Consider the following 20,692-nt stretch of genomic DNA (forward strand, 5'->3'; position numbering starts at 1 on the left):
AGAGCAGTTCAAGTTCGACTTGGCTGATGTTCATGTTAAATTTTGCTTATTAATTAGTGTCTTTCTTCAGTTATATATTAGGTTTCCTCCTTGGAGATAGAAGACGTTAGATAATTTCAATATGTACTCATAGTTCATCTTTTTAATTGACCAAAAGAGAAATAAATAATTATTCCAGAGTAGGAAATACAAGGAAACACGTGGCGGATGGAGGTTATTTAGTTATTTAGATTTTATTAGGTTTATTTAGGTTTTCTCTGTGGCCTGGTCATAGCATAATAGTGTCACTTAAGCTCCCTTTGCATGGGTGTTTCAATTGGAGTTTTCACTGAATAGCACAATACTAGGATCAGATCCTCTGTTGAGTGCTCATGTCACCCTAGGATGGACCATTCTCAGTTGAGGTCACAACTTCTTCAGTGTTCTTGACAAATCACATCCCAGGGCTTTGGGTCTTAGTTTCCCAATCTCTGATAAGAGATAATAAATTGGAGCTTAAATATTAAGATAATAATAACTAAAATTTGTAGAATATTTTCCTTCTTTTTTCAAGCACGTTTTCATTTATTCCTTATAAAAATGTTGGTGATTTTGCATATGGTGAAACTAGGGTCCCAGAAACATTTTGAAGTGACATCCTAGTAAAGGGTGTAGATAAACCTGACTCCAGGTTTTTCTGCCTTCCAGAAACAAATGCAGAAAAACAAGTGACAGTGGTAGGTACCATTTTTAAATATGCTGGACACTGCAATAGGTACTGTGTAGTAGCTGTATCCCATTTCAGTTTTATGTCAATCAGGACTCTTAAGTACATGACAGGAACATGACACAATCTGTTCTAAGAAAGGAAAAAAATGTTAAATTAACTGCAAAATCCAGGGGGAGATTTTCAGTTTGACTGGATTCAAACATCCAAACAGTGACATCAATAATCTGTTTCCATCCTACTTAGAGAGATGATTTGATCTTTGTTGCCTGAATCCTCAGGAAGACTTTCCACAAATAATGCCCAACAGCAGCCAGCCTACTTTTTAAGAATATAATCACTCCAGGACAAAGGAAAGTGGCTCTAATAGTTTTAGCAAACTTTTCAGATTAGGACATATAAATCGACATGTCAGATTTTGGCCATGTTGATCATGAGGAGCCTAAGGGGAAGGGGTCAGCTTCATCCAATTCCATGGACTAAGAGTAAGGACAGATGACCTACCACAGGAAAAAAATAAGCCCTTCTATCTGAAGGGGTTCTAGACAGATAAAATTACAGAGGTACACTATAGCCATCATATGGCAGATGAACAATTATTATCCCATTTGGCATATTAGAAGAAGGAGGCCCTGAGAGATAAAATAACCTTTTCAAAATTTTTTAACAGACCCAGGACATAAACCTATATGTGACTATCTTTAGATAGTGTTCTGAAGAATTAGGAAGGCAGGAAAACTGACAGAGTCTTCATGGATCAGGTGGGATTTGAGCTGAATGAGTATGAGATGGCAGAGACAAGTGGTAGGAAAGGCCCCCAGGAAAAAGAACCATCAGAAAAGGTACAGAGGTTGATAGAGTATGATATAGACAGCACAAAACATTATTGACCAAGCATTTGGGATGCAGTTTTCAGTGATGTAAGCATTGTTATTATCTTTAGTTAACTAACTCTAGAGCTAAAATGCCTGAGTTTTGTTCCAAGCTTTAGAATTTACTGAGTGCCCTTGGGAATGTCACTTAACCTCCAAAAGTCTCAGTTTCCTCACCTGTAGAACAGGAATAATAATTACATGTACTCCAGAGGTGTTCTGAGAGCTACAAAGTAAGCATAAGCATAGGCTATGCTCAGAATAAGTATTAATGATTCACTGTTATAATCACAAGGAAAAGGTGAAAAAACATTTAAGCAAAGAGTTGTCTAGTACATGCAGGGTATTTACATAGTTATACTTGGGTATGTGTTAAGCATCGAAGTTTTTGTCTTTTCTATATATAGTAATTTTTCTTTTCTAAGGACACATATAGTTATGGAAATTAATGTCTTGTTTTGGCCCATGAACTTCTACATAGCAATATTTTCATAAGGAACCTTGATAACTACCTCGTAGACCTATTCATAAAAGATAGCATAGTCTGGAATTGCTTAGTTGCATTCCTGACCACCCCAAACAAAGGATAACATTTGAAATGCAATAAAAAGTAATCACGATTAATTTTGATGAAAATGTCTCTGGTTAAGGTTAATAGAGACTGAACCTCCCACTTGACTGGATTGTTAAGCAGATGTGCTCAGATGCAGTAATTATTGCCTTCTGAAAACATTCTGCAGGCCCTCAATTTTTTAATATTACTGTTGTTTTAAATACTTCCTATTTATACATTTGACTGGTAAACCCTTGAAGTGTCAGTCTACCAGGATTTGATCTGTGTAGTCATTTGGCTTGAGGTTTTACATTTGGCACCTGCTAAATATGATTTATTCTTCACTAATGTTTTGTAATGGATTGGATACCCTAGTTTCATGATTTCAACCAACCAAATAGGTATTATAACCATAAAAATATCAGAAAAATTATTGCCTGCAAAAATAATAGCTATTGGATTAGGCTTCAAAGGAGAGCTCAAAGAGATAAACCTAGTTGGCATGAAAATTGGAAACAAAGTTGTATGATAGAGTGACCATGTTATTTGTTGTTTCAAGTAGGACACAATGGCCATAGGCAGAAACTGGGCCAGCTCTGTAAACCCAAGACATGTCATCATGGTAGGAAACCTTTTGTAAATCCAGCTTTCTTTATTTCTTAAGTTTATAGTTTTATAGTAGGAATCGCAAACTCAAATACCTTTAACATCTAGGCTATTAACATAAGAAACAGGTTTGCATGTGAAAAAAAATATCTGGTTCCTTCAGCCCATCTTTTATTTTTTTCCTTTTGGTAGAGACATATCAGTTAGTAATTGCCATCATACTGCTATGTAACCATCACTCCAAAACTCAGTGGTTGTAAAGCAGTGGTACCTTGCAGACTGACCAAGCAGCTCAGCTTCTGGAGGTGGGCTTGTTAGGCACTTCTGCTACTCACTGCACATCTGTGGGTAGGTGGGGCAGCTCTGTTTCACATGTGTTCATTCTGCAGGCTGAGAAAGCATCAGTGACCAGGAAACTTCTGAAGATAGTAGCAGAGTAAGAGAGTATATGCGAAAACATGCAGGGTATCATAAGGCCTAGTCTTGAACTGACACTGTGATTTCCTCCTCACTTTATTGGCTAAGCCAAAATGGGGGGTTCATTCTACCCAGGCAGAGATCTCTGTAAAGGGACATATACAAGAATGGGTAAAGAATTGATACCAATCATTTAATCACAAAAGACAAGGTTTGGGAAAATGTTTCTCTATTATAGGAAAAACAACACAATAAACATAATGAAAAATTCCAGCTATGATTGACTATAGCGGGTAGGCATAAATAAGAGCAATGGGAAATTAGGGAACTCAAGAGTCCATTCTTTATCTAAGGTAGCAGGAAGCACTAAGCTCTGCCTGTACTTTGCTGTAAAGGTGAACCTAGAGTTTTGGGACCTTCTGATTGTCCAAGATAAGTCATATAATGTGAACATTTATGTGAAATCTGGGTATTTGAGAAAGTTGGTTCAGTTTTTTTTAAACATTGTATAATTTCAGTGAGCCCCATCTGCATAAATTGCCCATTGTTTTGTGGTCTGTTGCACAGCCTGTCAATCTGATCCCTCTGAGTTCAGAAGGTATAGATAAATAATGCTCTTTAGTTAGTTCAGCTTGACTCAGTGAAGAGCAGTGACAGGTCAGTATTGTTCTGAGTCCTGTTTTGTCAGAAAATACCTTGTGTTATTGTTTATCAGAGGCAATTAGTCACAATTTTTAGGAGCAGAGAGTGTTTTGCTTTAATTTTTGTTTTCCCCGAGCATTGCAAAGAAATAGGAATGGAAGGATAAAGAGCCATGGAGTTGAACTGTCCAGATTTCAAGTACTGGCCCTTCTTACTATTAGCTTAGGGCCCCAAGTAAGACAGAGAACCTCTTTGACCCTTACTTTCTTCATCTGTATATGGGATTATAATTTCTACTTCCCTGGATGTGTTTAATAAATTGAGATTTGAGAAAGAGCCCAGTACAGTCCCTGACCTGTGTGGAGTTCAGTTACTAGAACTTTTCCCCAGATAGACTGGTAATGAGCTTTTAACTACAGAAGACAGTGACCACTGGGAGTATTGCCCAACAAACCCTTTGCAACTATTTTATACTGATGAGCAATACAGATATAGAGTACACTCCAGTCAATGAAAGTTTCCAATGAAGCTTTAAAAACATTTTGGGCAATAAGGAGGAAAAATTAAAACATTCTTCAAGTTACTGTTGAGTTGTGTCTGAAAGGTGAATGTGAAAGATGGTGATTTTCTTGTATAATTCTGCAGAACTTTTCCCCAGGACACATATTATAATGCGTGATATTCACGTCTGGTCTTGGGGCTTTGGGCTTCTGTGTGTCCTGTCAGGGCCCATATGGAGATTTTTCAACGAGCTGTATTTCCGAAGATTCACACTAAATCGTCATTACCATTATGGGATGCGTTTTTCTTTTTTTTTTCACTTCTAGCTATTTCTTGTTGAGTAAAGATGCCAATTTGAAATCCCAGTGGACATCTTTGTAGATTTTGGCTGTATTTTTCCCTGTGCAGCTTATCGAGTTAATGAACTAACATTCTAAGAAATGCACATGCCAATGTTTTATGCTCCTTTTCTGTTGTATGTCTGCAGAATTCTCTTCAATTTATTGCCTGAAAACTAAAGTCTGTTCTTGTGTGCTTCCGTTTCCAAATTATAGGTTCCCAGGGAACTGTAAAGTTTCTTCTCTGCCAGTGGTTAAACTCAAGTGTGATCAGTTTAAAAACCAAATGAATGTTCTCATTTATTCTTGTCCTTTTAGTAGAGTTCTAAATAGATAAATAACTATATTTAAAAAACTAAAAACAATTTTATTTTTTCAATTTGTGCAACCCTGAATGTCCCTATCTTTCTTCTGGGACTTTACTTCTCCAATTAGAGTTGGAATTGGCTAACAGAGGAAGTGTAACAAACAACATAAACCTCAAAAATGCATAGCTTTCAGCAAAACATATAGCTCATTATAAGGTTCCCAGGGTTCACTAAGTTGTTTCTTTGTAGAGGAACATGTATATCTTAAGCAGCACATTTAAAGCCTCCTAATCTGTATGTTCATCTCTGCAAGACACTGTTAAGTTCATTTCTCTTTCAGTTCCCTGAGCTTTAAATTGTTACTATAACCGTGATCTGTGTTCCTATGTTATGGTACACTTACCTAAGTACTGCTATTAGGAGAAACCTGACCAGCAGAGTTCAGAGATTCATCATTGTCAAAATGTGTTTATTGAGTTTCTAGTTTTTCATGGCTGTTTGGTAGGCATGGTGTAAGGTGATTTAGGGAGGTTCCATTTCAGCCATCCTTTTCAATGTATGTAAAGATGAGAAAGGTCATCCTATCATGGGTTGAAAAGAAAATCCACATTTGTTCCAATTTTCCTTAGAACTTAACATCATGATATTTAATACTGCAAGATTTTTATTTGTTTGTTTTGCAATTTTCTACCCTGACATATAGAAATGGGGAAGTTTCATTTAAGTTGTGGATAAATCTCATCACATTGTCAAAATGTGAACTAAGTCTCATCCCACATTTCCTGACTGTGTTCCTAGTTTCAGATATAAAGTAATACCCAACTATTTGTGAATCTGCAGAGAACAGGGAATGTTGACAAGTAGGACTAAGGTTTAGTACAGAAGTGCTTTCTTTCCTTAGGGATTTATTTTGACATTTGTTTTTCTTTCACACTATAATCCCCCACAAGCCAAAAATGACTTTTGTTATGGCAGGTCCCTATGGGCAGTCTTGGAAAATCTTATTTGACAATCAGTTTCTGGTAGCCTTGAGTTGAAATTGTTATTCTCTATAGTAACTTATAGACTGTCGGGGTGACAAGGTACCCTGTACGGTGTTTTTGGGAACTAACTGTTTGTTAGAAATGTTCCAAGATGTCAAGTGAAATTGTGTAAATAAAACTGTTAAACGTGGAGTTTTTCAGTTTTTCTTCTTTCCTCCCAATAAAGTATGACTTGTTTTTACAAATGTGCAGTAACTTGCATATTTCTTCTGAGAAACGTCTTCTACTTTTTTCCTGTGGATTTGTGATCTAATCCTCCACTTCTTATAGCCCCTCTGTACAAACACAATATATTTCTATAGAAAAAAGAGGTTTACCCTTAATCAAGTGTTGCCTAATCTACCTACTAAATTACCCCTGGAGACAGAGCCGAGGTTGGGGGTTCATTATTCTTTTCTGAAGAGTTTTTAGGTTTCATTCCATTAGTGACTGTTTGGTAGTCCCCAGCAAAGTGAGTGTTTGTCAAACGCTGAAGATCCTGCAGAATGAAATGCAACTTATTTGTCAAATGAAAGCATTTTAATTATGGGGGTAGAGTCTAGAAGGATGAGATTGGGGACAGGGGTAGAAAAAGGAATCTTGCTAGAATGATATGGTGAATCTCTTACTTATTTGAGGAAGAAATCAGACCATCTTTTAGATATTATCACATTTGATGCCTTTTGGTTCCTGAAAGATAAATCAGTAAGGGAAAGGCATTGTTTGTCCTCCTGTAAGCTCCAGTGAGGACTGGAAGCAGACAGAGATTCTTTCCTAGAGGTACTCAGCCCTGGGAAAAGAGGAGAACCCAGTTGGTAGAGTCTTGTCTTGCTTCTGTTTACCCCAAATTCTGACATCTGGAGTTTACCCCAAAGTCTGGTCTCTGAGGTTTGGGCTGTAAACTGAAGTTACCATTTTTATATGTTGATGAAAATCATTTGCTGCTACTGATTTTAGACAGTAATAAAATAATAACCCACCTCAGTCAGTTGAGTGTACTTTCCAAATTGCTTTCCCAGGTTGATCTTCATACTGTGTTCTACCATTGGCCTTGAGGATTGGGTAGTAAGTTTGTCTATCTTCATTTTTTTAGAAGAGGAAACTGAGACTCAGTTGCTCAGTGACTCGTCTGAAATCATGGATCTCATTAGAGACAAAGCTTTGAGCAGACACCGGAGTGTGAGAGTTCTCCCTGTGAAGGTCAGAGGAAGGCTCTGACCAGAGGCTGGAGAAATGCTTCCTCAGGCAAAAGATTCTGAACCAGAAGCCACTGAGAAATAGAACTTTCAAGTGTATACTTGAGAGCATCTCAATGTTTCTCTATTCTACTTGCATCCATAGAGCATGCAGAATGAATTGCCAAGTAGATATGATAAGGGCATTACTGAAGAACCCACACTTTAAGGTCAGGGAAACTGGAAGGAGAAAAAAAAATCTGACAGCACACATTATTTTTTTCAAGGGTAGAATTTGTAATAACTCACACATGGGGGACTCATGTAATCCCCAGGGGGTAATCTTGTTCAGCATGCATCACAAGAGTCAGTGCAGTTAAACGCGCTCTCCATGACTAGGGTAATTACTATAGACTTACCCTGAGATATCCCTCCCAGTGGTTAGTTGGGGGGCACTTGCAAATCACAGTGCATGTCACTGTTACATCAATAACCTCTTTCTAATAATTGCTGGTATTTCAGCACATCACTACATAAGGAAGAGACCTGGGCATGGTTAATTTTTTAAAATGTTAACTTTGACTTATGTCTTGTCCAAGTTTGTATTCAAACACTCCAGTTAAGGAAATGACAATCAATGCCATGGGCAATGATTTAAATGGAAACCTTGCAAAAGGAAAATACAACTATAAAATCTATTCCTATTCACTTAATAGTCTCTCCTGTAATACACGTTTGGGAAGTTGGTAACTTGAATTTATGACACTCTTAATTTCTTCTCTGCTATTAAACTTTCCCTCCACATCTTTATTATTTATGTTGCCTGGAAAAAATCCCTGCAAGGTTAAGCAATCATAAGTTTTTCTTACTAGAAAGGACCTTAGACTTTATGAAATACAAGCTCCTTGTTTTGCTGGTGAGGGAAATAGGACTCAGCAAAAGCAAATGACCTTACTAAGATCCTAGAAGGAGCTACTGCCAGAGGGGAAGATCAGATCCCAAACCTTCTGCATTCTTTTCCAGTGTCATTTGTGCAGCTCACTGGTTCCATAAGTTTTATCTGCTCTCAGTAGAATTTGAACAGTTTAAATGCTTGAGCCCATAGGTTAGGCCTATGACCCCCAGCATTGGCTATATCACCTTGACCTTCTAAGATTACATGTGATTACCCCTCATAATAAATTAAATTTTGTAAGTATTTTATAAATAGATATTCTGTCATTTCCTATACTTCTTTTTCATCTTTACAACTAGAGTACCTAAAGAAGTGGCAAGTTGGTGAAGGAGAAAATTACCGTGAGAATAGTTCATAGAAGTTAGGACTCTTTAGATGACAAATAAAATTGGTTTTAGTTATTTTTATCTTTGGCACTTTTCCTCATCCATAAAGGGATGTTAGCCATAAAGAAACTCAGGAAGTTTCTTGTTATGGAAAACAAGTGTGGATTACTTGGAAAATTCAATAAAAAAAATGATAGCTCCTACTTTTTATTGAGCAATGAATTAGGCCAAGGATAATGTCTTTGGTTGAGTTCTTTGGGAAATTGAGACCAAGATTAACATGTAAAGAAGTTTATTGGGGTATGCGCAGGAAGAGAGGAAAACAGGATTGGGAATAGCAAAAAGTCAAACTACAATGTTGTAGCAAAGGCCTCAGCAGTTCCTCAGTTACTCTGGAGCTTGGAGAGCCATTTGGAGGAAATTAACCTAATTGAGACCAGAGAGAGGCCTTGGTTTTCCTTCATCAATAAGCAAGTGAATATGGGCAGCCCCTGGGGAGGGATACAATCTTGGGCAAGGCAGCCCTTGGGAAAGGCACATCCATGGTCACTGGGAAATGAGTGTCTTTAGTCCTAAATGAGAATCTGGGCAGCATTACCACTGAGTCTATAGCAGTCACCACCATGCATGTTGCTTTCTTCTATTTGACACCCCATGATGGGCACATACAGCTGATCTTGTCCACCCAGCTTCAGAATTCTTTTCAATGCCAGCAGCCACTAAATATCAAATTCTAATTGACTAAGTGACTGTGTACACATATTAACTTTTAAAAATCTTATTTCCAAACTAATGAAGGTGCTTCTGTCTTTGAAAACATTTTACAGATGAGAAAACCAAGACTTGGCGATGCTAGCTGAAAGAGCTGGTATTCTTTCTCAAGTCTCATTTGCAAAGTAGGCCCTTCTCTCTCTCTTTCTTTGTCCTGTGTGGAACTGTTTCTTTACATTGGCCATAGTAACCATAGCAACAGTATAAATGACCATTAGGCTGCACCAAAAACTGATACATTAGGTGGCATAAACTTGGGTAAGGAGGTTTTGCATGGACTTCCTGGGGAAGGGATAAACTTTCCTTTAACTAATGATAAAGACTGAAATATTTCCCAACTATATGTAAGGTTCTACCTACAGTTCAACAAACTGTCCCACTGAGGTTTCTCCAGGACTTTTTGTGCCCAGGCACTGTGCTATTTGCTGTGATTTAACAATATGTAAAACAAAATTCTTTACCCTGAAATATCTCAAAGTCTTGTCTTCTTACTAAAGGGCTCCTTCCTCGAGCTTCTGAGCTGTTTATTTGCAGTAGCTACTGAATGTGAACTTGAAGTACTTCACTGGGCTGTGACCTGCCTTAGGATGGAAGACCATTTCAGAGAGGTACCAAGGAGGTCATGTTTGGAGCAGGAGCCTGGACTTGACCTGCAGCTCATCAGATAACTACAAACCTCTGAGTGCCCAGGGATGAGAGCAGCAAGTAGGCAGTTGGGGTCTGGGTTCTAGTCTAGGCCCAACCATTAGCAAGCTATGTGACTATAAACAAGTGATTTTTCTTTTTTCACTCTGAACCACAGTTTCTTGCCTATAAAAGGGAAGGCTCATAGTGGGGAAAGGCCCCCTCCAACTCTGAAATCCTGGGGTTTGGGAATTAGTGAAACATGCATATATATGGTGATTTAAAAATCTTCTAAGAATGTGGCTCATAAACCAAATGGAGATGCTCCAGTCAAAATAGGGTATTTACACAAGGAACAAGACTGTCCTCTAATTGGGAATCTGGGGAAATTGGTGTTGTTAGAACATCCTGGTAATATAATATCTGGCCTTAAGTATGAATTACTCTAAGAATGCTTTTGTTTCCCTCGTGAAGTGAAGTACAGGGTCTGTCACTTTGAGGAGGACTTGGTAGTGGGCACTAATGCACTGTTTTCTTTCTTTAGAGCAGTCTGTTATCATAATACATCCACTAATTGTTACTGTTTTGGGATAAGATAGATTAGAACTATGACAGTCTGGACACAAGATACACAATGCAGGAAATTCTCAGAATTGAGCCACCAAGGTTATTGACTTATATTTCAAGGACAGAAGCTGTGTGGCTTTTAAATGTAATTGTTTGTGAAGGGGACTATTATTTTAATGAGCCACCATATCAATACAACTATTTTTTCCCCAATGGTGTGGGTCATAGTGAGCTGTGGGAAAATAGAAAATAGACTACTTAGACAAATATGAGTTTGATATTATCTAGGTTTGCATTTCCCACAATATGTTTGTCAAAGTGATAGTTTATGAGATATAATACTATAAGAAAGAAAGGTTCCATTTGTCAAATGCCTTTGGAAAACAATACATACTCTCTCCTTCACTTGGAGAGCACTTGCATATTAACATATAACTTCTTCTTTGAGAAGTCCTGCAGCCATGAGAAGTGTTTAATGTTCTTGAATCCAAACTTTCTTCAAATCACTAGACAAAAGAAGTCTTTTGTTTCCTTTCCAGAACATCTATTAACTTTGCAAAGAATTTAGTATTGTATGAAACGTGGATAAATGCTGATCTAGGCAACCACAGTACTGAGAATTGTGATATATAACTAGTTCTTTGATTATAGTTTTAGGTTAGACAGACTCTGCAGTGATACTCATTAAGCAGAATATTGTCTTTGCTGAATTAATAAATCTGATGCAAAATGAACTGAAAAATGTTTGTAACAGGCATAGTAATATTTTCTTCTGTGATTTCTTAACTTACAAAATCCACATTGATTTTTTGATATAATCTTCCATTATGCTATGCCCTAAGTCCAAATTTGATGAAGAATGTTTTGAAAGAAGATGTGGAAATTATCCTAGCTTTAAAATATAAAATTACATTTTTTTAAGGTTTCCATTGTTAATTCTCACTTGGATGCAATTTTACCTTATTTCTGCTAAGGCTGTTCGTCAGCAGTATAGAATATAGTGCTTAGGTTCCTGTTGGGCTGTCAAAGTCAATTTTACGGGCAGAAAATGAAGCACAGAGCGTCCCTGTGTCATTACCAGCAAAGTTGTTTTTATTTTGGTTGTACTTTCTTGGCTGTGAAAGGATCCTTATGATAAATTAGAAAACCACAAATTTGAAAATGTTAACAGTTAAACAATATAACCTTGAATGCATGTCTCCTAGATGCCCAGACCTGCTCATAAATGGGCCTGTAATTTCTGAATGAACTGCACTTCTCTTAACCTGGCTTAATGATGGCTTTACCCTTTTCCTCATCTTACAAAGTTATTTTCCTCCTTACTCTGAAGGGAGATTAAGGTCACACTCAACTTTGGGCTTGGTTTACCTGAATAAAGTTTCACTTCACCAGAATCACCACATGTGCATTACAGTCCAATGTTGGAGAGCAAAATAGGATTCAGAATTGCATCTTTAGGGCCTTCAAAGTTTGGGAGATACATACTCAGTGGAGAGAGGATCATCTCTTCAGTTTTAACAGATTCTGTGTTGTTTTTAATTTGCAAAGCTTATTTTTCCCCTGTACAAAAGTTAAGTCTTTATATTTTAAATGTAAGGAAATGAAAGTTACATACTACAGCTACAGCTGTTGTCTCAGTCTCTGCACTAACCTGTTGGGTTCTGAGGCCAGGTTCTTATGCTTCTCACCCTTTGTAATGGAGAGGCATACCATCAAGTCATGCTCATAATAAAAACATTCCAGGAGATAGGAGAATAAAGGCCAAGGTTTTGTCCATTGAACTAAGCAGCAATACAAGTTTGAAAGATGAACATCGTAAACAAAAGCAGCCTTGAATTTTTCCACCAGGTCAGCTCCTGTAGCTTTTTGGTGCTCCCTTCAAATGTTTCTTTGCCAAGGGCTTGACCCCTTCCCCTGGTTCTGATGACCACTCCTTTCTATCACTAATGAGTCAATAAATATTGATATCCAAATATATGCCACTCTGAAGATAAAGCCATCTACCATTTCTCAAGTAGAAATTTAATTTTTTAAAGTTTGAATATATTAACTTACAAAGATATAGATAAAAACAGTCAACTATCTACTTCAAATATTTGTATTAACTTAGTTATATTTGAAATCACTTATTATACAAAATATATCTTTCAGCACTCCTGTATGTCATGGAACAGTGTCACTTGAAGAGGGTCTCCACTGGCCTTCTCTACCTAAGGGTCCATGACCTCTGTTGAGGTACTTGTGAACCATCTTGTGTAGTCATCCTGCCTGTGGTCTTTACCTCCAAGAGTTTGACCCCAGTACTTTAGGAACCCACTTACTAGAGTCTGCTACAAAGCCACAGCCAGCCATTCACATATTAGCAGGACTCATTTTACAGTTTCTAAATAGCTGTGAATATTTTTATCTCTTTGCCATGCAAAGTTGTAAGGTATGCTTTCACTACACTGGTTTAGATCATAGGTTCCTGCATGGACTTTTCTTGTTGCCTGTTACAAGCTATGTGTTGTGTCATGAGGTTGTTAAGGTTCTAGATCATTACAATATCCACCTCCCAGTGTTATGTGATCTTTTAGAAAGCAGTGCCCAGCATAGAGTAAGTGATGGCTGGTGCTTCGAGGATGCTAGTATGGGTATCAATGATGTCCTGTGGCTCCACATTCACACTTGTGAGGGTTCTGCAAAGAACCACTGTGGGTTGTAATACCCTGACCAGGTGTTCCTAGGTGTCTTTGGTACCACTTTCCTTCTGCTCTCTCTTAACTCCTACAGCATTCCATCTCCATCCTGCCCTGCCCTGGGTCTTGAAACATGCTGTACCCTTGAGAAAAAGGTTCTTTCTTTACATATGCTTGTGTCTTCCTCCTTCCCTTAATGCAGGTCTCTGCTCACATGCCATCTGCCCAGAGAGGCTTTCTTTGGATGCTTTTTCTAATCAGTTGTTCTTATCATTCTTATTTTCTTACCTATATCTTTCTTCTTGATGAATATCACATCCTAAAATAATAATAAGGTATAGTTATTTTTGCACTTGTTTATTAGCCATGTTTCCCATGTGTCCCATTGGCATGGGGACACTGCCAATCATCCTCCCTCCTAAAAGTCAGGACTCTGCCTTATGTATTCAAGTCAGGATTAGCCACTGTAAGCATTCAGAATGTATTTTTGACTAACATAATAAATGACTTATTACAAATCAAACACATGAATGGAAAATGATAGGCTAGACAGAAGTAAAAGATACACTGTCTAGATTTTAATCACAGACCTTGTTTGAACAGAAATTTGCTCCAAGAGACATTCTTGTTGGCACTTGAAGTGTGTCTGTAGAGCTCAGCCCTGTTTTATCTCTTTTCACATTTAAGCTGCAGAGGGCACCATCCTCATTGGAAGCTGCTCAGAATGACTGAGGAGAATGGGGAAGGCAACATAATAGGGAATAAGGAGAAACCAAATTCTCACCCTGCCCTCTGAGTAGCTGCCTTTTATGTCAAGCACCTATATATCCAGATTTAAGACACAGTCAGTCTACAGACTAGAAACATTTAAAGAAAGGTGGCAAAATGAGAAGAGAGGTTCTTAGAGCAGACTCTTTTATTTTAGTTCTCCAGTGAAGCTGTACTTCTTCTGAGTGTTTAGGTGTTTGACTGGTAACTATAAGGTGAGGAAAGAATTCCTTACTAGCTAAGAGTTTGTTCATTGTGTAATTGATAGAAGGACCCAGCACTGAGTCATTTAGAAAATGTTTCCTCATGGTGGAGGGAATGCTGAGTCTGTGCAAGCATTATTCTTGTTTATTTATTTATTTATTTATACCGAGTATTGAACCCAGGGGTGCTTAACCACTGAACCACATTCCCAGCCCTTTTTAAAAAATATTTTATCTAGAGACAGGGTCTCACTGAGTTGCTTAGGCCCTTGCTAAGTTGCTGAGGCTAATCTTGAACTCTTGATCCTCCTGCCTCTGCCTCTTGAGCTGCTGGGATTACAGGTATGTGCCACCTCATGTGGTGCCCCCATCTTTTTTGACACTCACATTTCCAAATGAATGTTTACCCTCTCAGCTACCAATCAGTGGAACAAGCATTCATTTCCCAGCATGGCAGCTGTTCCTTAAAAGCTTTCTGTACCTCCTCTGGCTATCTTGAAAGTCACATAAGAGGCTTTCTCTTTGGTAATCACAATTTGTTCTTCCTTAAAACCAGCATTTCCTATTTTGATCAGCAGCAAAAGTCTCCAGACTTGGTTCTAAAAAACATGTGGCAACAAAATTATACTGCTGGTATGATACTTTGTCACAAAAATGTGCAAAGCTCTGGGGATGGTTCCAAAGGCAGGGTTTCCGCGATATCACAGCGTAAGTATTGCATCTTTGGAGTAGGTAGCAACCTTCAAGGTGACTAGATGAAGAGTCTGGAGATAAGGATGTTCTGGCATATTTTGTAACCTTCCCTCTCCCCCTGGATCTAGACCACATGATTTTATTTTGAAATGAAGTAAACTATTTTTTAGCATCATATACATAATATACTGATTGGATTTCCAATTTTTCAGATGCCTGCTTCTATACTGTGAAAACTCCAGTCATTTGTAACCACACAAAAGTCTTATTTTGCCAAAATTATTCCAACTTCATAGGTGATGTTGACTCCATGGAGCCTTAAATTATCCAGAAATTCCCTGAGTTCTTTCCAATTCTCTTTCTTTGTCTAGATCTGGTTTTTGTTCCTTTTCCATTTCCCATTTCAGTTGGGAGGTCATCTATTTTCATTCTGTAATCTAGAGTTAAACAGATCAGGAATCCATTCCTTTTTCTACCACTTCACAGCTGTGTGATTTTGAGATTTCTTCTTTCTGTTCCGTAGTTTTCTCATCTTTAAAACAGGATAAGAAGACTAGCTGTCTACTTGGCTTTCGTGAATCGATGACATCTCAGTGTAAAGTCATTATAGTTCTTTGGGAATGGGATATGCTCAGACTCAATTATTATCATTACTAAAGTTAGCAGTAACTAAATATGCAGTTGTGTTTTGATACATTTTGTTGAAGCCATTTCTAATTTTAGGTCTTCAGTTTAACTCTCAGTTTTTAGGGTTATACAGTGTTAAAAGATCTGCCTGCTTATTCTGGTAGTTTAGCATTGACTGAGAGAAAAATATAAGATTTGTGTCTTCATGTACTTTTTCCCAGCATCATAAAATTTTAAAACTTTTCTTAATGTTTGGCAGGAAGCCATACCTTCATTGTTTGTATACATATTCACATATGGTATGTATGTATGCACATAGATATATACACATATATGGATATCTTTTCTCAAGTGGTTTTGTTTTCTTGCCTTGAAACATCATATCTTCCTTAATTTTACTTGCTGGCATTGGGTGACTGTGTTTTCTGCCTCTAAATTAAACACCCAAAGAATCTGACACTTAGGCACTAAAGTGGTAGCCTTTAAACAGCTTCTGACTTCACACAGACAGATACTTGAGACAGAAAACCCTTTCTTCTTTGTGCTCACTTGGTGTCTGGCTTCACCTGGTTGGGTGAAGTGAACTGTGGGTAGGTTGAGCTAAATATGTCTTTGCATGCCCATGTACTAGGGCAGGCAAGGGTTTCCCGTAAATTGAGAGGCTGGACACAGTCTCCAGGCTGGAGGCTGCAGGAGTGGAGAGACTAAGAAGGAAATGGCATGGCTCCTGTGGCCACGCGGTTTGCCTGCAGTTCGCCTGGGCCACACAGGACCCTCCAAATGACTTTGACTGCTACTTGACTAATTTGATTGATGCCATGGGCTGTGGGTGGGAGGCAGGACCCCTGAAGAGTATTTATAACGCCCTGTTCACACAGGCTGCAGAGACAGCCACAAAACCAAGCTAAACACAAATGTCAGCTAAGAAATAAATTTTAGAAATGCTGTGTATACTTCCCTGTTGTACTAAGTGCATGCAACTATTGTCATTCTTTCTTCTCAAGTCAGAAGGATTTTGTTTGCTATCCCTATTGTTGTTTAAGGTTTACAGTGAAAACTTGACCTAACCAAAATCCACATAAAGCTGTTTTGCTGAGAAATGATACTTTTCCTTGGCCTCATTTCTTCATGGAGGGCAGGCTTTTCTCCTTCGCAGCCTGCAGGTTGGCATTTGAGATCAGGCACCATTACGTTCTTTATTCTGATAGTAATTAACAAAAGCAGTTTTCCTGGCCAAACTCAAGTATTAATTGCTTGCTTTTTTCATGGTTCCATGTTGAAAGTTATCTGCAGATAGAGCTGTGAGTGCAGCTCAGTGGTAGAGCACATGTATGCCCTGGGTTTGATCCCCGCCCGGGGGAGGGGGTGAAAATGTGTGTGTGTGTGTGTGTGTGTGTGTGTGTGTGTGTGTGTATGATAGATTACCTTACCCAGTTGAGTATTTACTGAAAAGAATTCCAGGATAGCTCAGTCATCAGGATCATCTGTTACTTTTGAAAGACTTTACCACTGTTAGAGCAGGAATGAAGAAATCTATCAAACAGTTGCTTTTCTGAATGCTGAGTGTGTTGGGAATGTAATTTTGGGAGTAAAAGAAGAAAAAAGGAGGCTAATTGTGAAACAAGGCATGTGTGATATTCCAGCTAAGACCTGAAGGAGCAGCAGGAGACAGACTTGGAGATAGAAGGGAGAGCATTCCAGATAGAGGAAACAGTACATACAAGGGTCCAGAGATGAGAACAAGCTTGGCCTGAGGAAGTGACAGCAATATGCACCATGGAGAATTACTAAGACAAATAATGTCTGTCTCTTGGGGTTGGTGTAAGTATTAAGTCTGATGAATTGCATTAAATATTTAGCCCCCGGTACACAGAATATCAGATGTCACAATAACAGCACCATTATTGCCTTTATCTGCTTTACAGTTCTCTACACATTGTAACTCTTAAAAATACTTTAGCAGACAGAAAAGAAGGGCATTATGTTTTAAGAGATGACTCAGGCCTTTTTGTCCCTAAGTTGCCTATTATTTAGTTTTCTCCAGCATGCTTTTCCTTAGATATACTCTCTGACTTCAAGCAGATCTGCTGTGATTCATGAATATAGACAAGCAAATGGAAATTAGATAGAAAATATTTAATGAAGTGATGAGAACTTACAGAAACATAAGAGACTTGTTAGTTTTTCTGTTTTCAGAACTAATTTTATAGAAATTCAGTCAATCATCATTTCCTAGTCTTATAGTAGAGTCCAAGTGAATGAGAGTTTTTAAAAAGAGAAACATTTTTATTATAACAAATTCAGAAAATGACCCTCAAAAGTTACAGCTAATGGTTTTATGAGAAGAACCCTTTTGGGCTACAACTCAGGAAGGATGTGGAACTTTCTAGTTGGCCCAGAAAACTTCCACGAGGTCTTATGCATACCAACCTACTTCTCCCCCTAAGAATAACCACTACCCTGGTGTTTACGGTAATCATCACCTTACTTTATTTTGTATTTGTTATGATCCAGTTGTGTACCCCTAAATATTATAGCTTAGCTTTGTACACTCTTTTGTTTGTCTGTTTGAAACTTTAATATTAGAGGAAAACAAATGAAATGAAAGTGACTATTACAGAGAAAATCAAGAGTCAATGGGAAAAAAATTGTGCAAAACTTGAACTCAGTCAGGGTTAGTGGCAAGAGGGAGCTTCTCAAAGAAATTGAGGAGAGGACAGAGGTATCTGGGCAGGGTCTGGCAGCTCAGAGCGTCTTCCTCTAGAACAGCCCCTGTGTCATGGGAGTGGGGGTCTCCCTTGAAGACTGGGAGGCTCAGAGCAAGGAGTTTTAGCATATGGTAAGTTGCCTGTGTATGCTAGTCGGGAGCTCCTCCTTTGCAGGAACCATAGTCAGTCTCCCAGGGCTTTTGGTTCAGGGGAGGGAGCTCAGCAATTAGTAGATAGTGAGAGTTGAATGATACCTCCCTTGGCTGGGTGAGCAAGAGGGATCCTGGATAAGGAGATGGAGAGGACTCCCTTCTGGGAAGGGGAGAAGTTAACTTCCCATGAGAGATAGCAAAGGATGGGGGGGTGGGGTGATTTATTCCCTAGGGTTCATCATGAAAGGAAAGGAACTGAATGGGACAAAGCCTAGTTCTGAGAAGTTGCTTTGAGAATCTATTTAAATTTTAAACCTCTCTTCTGTGTGCCATTTATAAAAACCATGCTCAGCCTCTTCATTGCTATTAACATAAAATCAGAGACAAACCTAAATGGGGTTTTTGATTCTCCAGGAACCAAGATCCTCTGTGGAACAGTTTAGGAATATGGCTCCCCAAGGCCTGGTGGGAGAATTATTAGTAAGTGGGAAAACTTAAAATGAGTCAAGTTCCCAAATGATCTGATAGCAAAGAAATGATGGACAGAGATTCAACTTGAATCAGAGTAGTCCTCCGTTTCCAAGCTCTTGGAGGATCTAAATCTTAATTTTGATATTGCTAATAACTCACTATATAAAATTTAAAAAATAAAAGTATTGGAAAGTCTTTGGAGGCAGGTACTTGAAAAGTATTTATTGAGATTTTTCTGAGTAGAAATTCTGTACTTGGCATTGAACATAAGAAGTCTATCAGATTACATGACCCACATCCTTCCAACAAAGCCATGGAGCTTGACATGAGGCAGGTAAATAATGATCACCTTTTCAAGTGCTATAAAAAAGTATATTGGAGAACTCACCTAGCTGGAGGACCTAGCTGGAAGGGACCATGATATTCTAGTTCAGCCTCCTCCTGTTTCAGATGTAGAGACAGAATGTGATGGAGCAAAGGAGGAACACACACATTCCAGAGAATGAGTTATCTTGTGATAGAGCCATGACAGCCTGAATCTTACACAGGTTCACTGTCTTATAATCTATGGGCCACGGGTATGCTCTACAGTGTGAAGCTGGAAGATCGGGAGCAGTTTGTAAATATAATTTATTACAATTCCTGATAAATGACATAAAAGTCCTATGTGTCTTCCAGGTTGTAGAGATTTTGCTCTTCTAGTTTTTAACAACATTCCATTAGGGCAACAGTTGGAATGTAGATGTGAACAACCAGGTTCTTGCTTTGCACTTAAGCCCAGTTTGTAATTCTTGAATTACCTTTGGGGAATAGATTTTGCCAAGTCCTTAGGCTTCTTAGGATTTATTTTTGCTATCTCTTATCCTCTGTGCCTTTTTGAATTTAGTACTACAAGACTTGTAGTACTTTAAGTGTCCAGTCATTCCATTTATTTTCCCATTTTGAATCTATTTAATAATGCATATCTTATTTATAAGCTGAAAATATTTTAAAAGTTATGAGAATAACAGTATCTTAGAAACTAAATAGTAAATGTGTGTCCACACACTCCAATCTTTTTTTCTGTGTAGGTAATTTGAAATATATACTTAGTAAAATTTCCTCCATTGTTTAAAAATGCTGTGTCTGATGAAATACTACCGGACAGAAAGTGTTCATCTGAGACATGGCATGGTTGTAAAACACACAGACACACATGTGATATACATTTTATAGCTTTGTATATTTTACAGGCAAAACATTGAAACATGGTAGAAATACTACCGTGTACAGTGAAACCGGCTTTAATAGTAACATCATATAGCCATTTGTGTCTGGTGTCTTTTTATTTATATGTGTATAATTATGATTTCCAGTACTTGTTACCAGGTATTTCCAAACTTGGTTTTGTCTTTACATCTTTCCCTCCTGGAACTTTTTCCAGATTGCCTGTTTGTTGGGAGAGTGGCTCTCTGTGTAGTTGGAAAGATCATATTGGGGGTGTGGTGGGACCTGGACTCACAGATGCATTGCCTGGGCATCTGCTCAGTTGTCCAGACCAGAAATTCGAGAGTCATTTTTAGTTCCTCGTTGACGCTGCCATCTCCTTCCTTTTCCTTCCAGTTGCTTATGAGGTCCTACTTATTTTAACTTCTAAATACTTTTTGAATTCACACCCTTTTCTTCTACCCTTGCCTTTAGTCTGATCCTCATAAATTCTGTTCTGCTTTATTCTCTTTCCTCATCACTTCCCTTCCTAAGACTGTCAACAGTTCTGCCTTTGCATGAAAGAGGAACTCTGCGCTCTCTATTGGGACTGTCAAGGCCCTCCATTGTCTCATCTGGGCTTAACTCAGTCTTAAGGTTGGATCTGGTAACACTGAACAGATCTGTTCTCAATGTACACACACTCTACACTCACTCACTCTTGCTCATATGTGCACATGCATGCTTTTTGTCCTCTCTCACTCTCTCTCACTTGGCTCCACCATTTTCTGTCCTCACCTTATCAGAATGAATTGTGATTGAAC

The 20,692-nt window shown here is 38.3% G+C and overlaps 1 protein-coding gene across 6 annotated transcripts in view; it reads left to right on the forward strand.

Annotated features, from left to right (window-relative positions):
* The window catches only part of Erc2 (ELKS/RAB6-interacting/CAST family member 2), a 978,194-nt gene that overhangs the window by 561,814 nt on the left and 395,688 nt on the right, over positions 1-20,692 (forward strand). The gene's annotated exons all lie outside the window — the stretch shown is intronic.

The sequence above is a fragment of the Sciurus carolinensis genome, chromosome 17 (genome assembly GCF_902686445.1).
Source record: "Sciurus carolinensis chromosome 17, mSciCar1.2, whole genome shotgun sequence".
NCBI classification, from domain to species: Eukaryota; Metazoa; Chordata; class Mammalia; order Rodentia; family Sciuridae; genus Sciurus; species Sciurus carolinensis.